This window comes from Pinus tabuliformis, chromosome 8 (genome assembly GCF_031772625.1).
Source record: "Pinus tabuliformis cultivar Carrire ecotype Pingquan chromosome 8, CPIR1, whole genome shotgun sequence".
NCBI lineage: Eukaryota > Viridiplantae > Streptophyta > Pinopsida > Pinales > Pinaceae > Pinus > Pinus tabuliformis.
The window spans coordinates 253,408,225-253,410,899 of NC_142294.1; positions in this window are offsets into that span (position 1 = coordinate 253,408,225).

Genomic DNA, 2,675 nt, shown 5'->3' on the forward strand with positions numbered 1-2,675 from the left:
GCATATTGCAGTGGAAACATTTCATGATCCAAAATAGAGCAGTTGAGCAATTTAAAGTGCAGGGGAAGCACTTTGGGCCGGATGAAGCTACATGGGAGATGAATGATCTTATGCGGGTGTTGTAGTGGCTACAACCACCCTCCAAAATTTTTCCTTAGCCCTTTTTGGAGCCTCCCTACAAACCTTACAAAATACTTTATCTTGCTTCATCAAGTACATAAGCTTGAGTGTTTTTCATGCACAAAGGCAGCATGTCGAGCACAGCTTGATGCATTCCCCTCATAGGTTATCACCTGGACTTGGTCCAGTTGTAGGCTGACCATCTTCCCCAAGAAAATTACACATTTCTGGAGGGAACCCAACCTTCCCTCTATAAATTACACAATTATGCCTAGCAGACTGTTGGGTCCAGAATTGTTCAATTCTGCCAGTCAACACTCCTAGAAAAAATTGCACAAATTTGCTTAGCACAGTTGCTTAGCTCAGAATTTTCAAAAATATAGGTAGTAGTTAGCTGCTCTACCTAGAAATTGCGTAAACCTCCTAGGTAGTCAGCCCACCTCCCAGCTAGGAATGCGCATTTTGAGCAACTGCATGCATGAGCAGTCCGGTTGACCAGTTCCACCCGTGACCAAGGAAACTTGACTTGCACGTATGCATGACTTGCTCTTCCCAGAATAACAAAAGGAAACATGCAAAGGAATCCTATGATTCAGGGAGCTTTTTTTAGCAGTTAGCGGTTACATGCAAAGTTGTTTGAGAAGTTTCCCTCCAAGTGTCGTTTTTTCCTAGATTTGTGGCATGTGCGTCATGAGCCCAAACTTATTTATTTGACGCATCAAAGATCATTCTTTCACATAGATATTGGAGCTCTGACATCCCATAGTACATCCAAGACTCTTCGACACATCTGGCTTAGCTATTCACGGGTAAGTGTCCTCAACTTGTCTTTTTCAACATTTTTGTCACTTTTTGTGTATTCACTTGTATGAGTGTTGTTGTTATGAAATCAACTCAAGAAAAGATAGAAAAGAGAGATCAACGCCTTAGAATTCAGCCTCTTCGAGGGGGCAACCTCCTTTACATTACATAAATGAACAATTCTTGGATGATACAAATGACAAAACCTCCTTTCTATATATAGGAGTCTAAGGAGTCACAATATAATCCAGCCGACCTAACAATAATAATATAAAGCCACAAAAATAACAATAGAGGGATTCTATGGGGCACAGAAATAACAATATGGGGGTAATAGGGGCACAACAATATAAATAGGGGGTATAACTACAATAGTAATGGGGTAATCACTAGTATTATAGGGACCCAACATGCCCCTCTCCTTCAAAAAAGTGTTGTCCTCAACGCTTGACCAGTTCTGGATACTTCTGCAGAAAATTCTCATCCTCCCATGTGGAATCTTCAGCGGATAAGTTCTTCCACTTGATAAGATACTCTGAAATTGATCGATTTCGTAGCTGTCGAGTTCTTGTTTCTGTGATTGCTTCCGGTTCCAATATAATTTTTCCTTCCTCATCAAGTTCCGGCAATATTGTTTGAATTGGGAGCTTGTCACCTATAACCTTCTTTAAACATGAAACATGGAAAACTGGGTGCAATCGAGAAGCTGCAGGAAGCTCCAATTTGTATGCCATAGTACCAATCTTTTCCAACACCTTGTACGGACCATAATACTTTGGTGATAATTTATTATCCTTCTTAGCTTGCTTTAGGGACATTTGCTTATATGGTTGTAGCCGTAGGAATACCCAATCACCTACATCAAAACTTCTTTCACTGCGATGTTGATCTGCCTGTTGTTTCATTCTATTTTGTGCCAACGCGAGGTTATCCTTTAAGAGTTGGAGGACTTGTTGTTGATGTTCGATGTGATGTTCCACTGCCTGAACCTTAGAATTTTCTCTTAAATATGATGTGATGGATGGTGGTTGATACCCATAAAGTGCCATAAATGGGGTCATTTTTGTTGCTGTATGGAAGGAAGTGTTATACCACCATTCAGCTAGAGGCAACCATTTGACCCATTGTGTCTGTTTATCAGATACAAAGCAACGAAGATATCCTTCCAAACATTTGTTTACTATCTCAGTTTGCCCATCAGATTGAGGATGATAAGATGAGCTATGAGCTAACTGAGTACCAAGACAAGAAAATAATTCTGTCCAAAAATTTCCAGTGAAAATGGGATCTCTGTCACTTACAATAATCTTTGGGTTTCCATGTAGCTTTTGAACTGTTTCCATAAATGCAGTAGAAACTGTACTGGCTTTAAATGGATGTGATAATGCACAAAAGTGTGCATACTTGGTAAGTCTGTCAACTACCACCATGATGACACTCTTTCCCTCAGACTTGGGTAAACCTGTGATAAAATCCATTGAAACCTCCTCCCAACGTTGGCTTGGAATGGATAAAGGTTGTAATAGACCTGGTGTCTTAATTGTTTCAACTTTATTTTGCTGGCAAACCAAACATTCCGCCACAAACTTTTGAATATCTGATTTAAGGCCATCCCAAAAAAATTCCTTCTTAACCCTGTGGTAAGTTTTTAAAATCCTGAGTGCCCTCCTAAGGGAGAAGTGTGCAATTCCATAAGAATCTTTTGTTTTAGCTGGGAATTCTTACAGAGGTATAAGCGATCTTTGTACCATAAC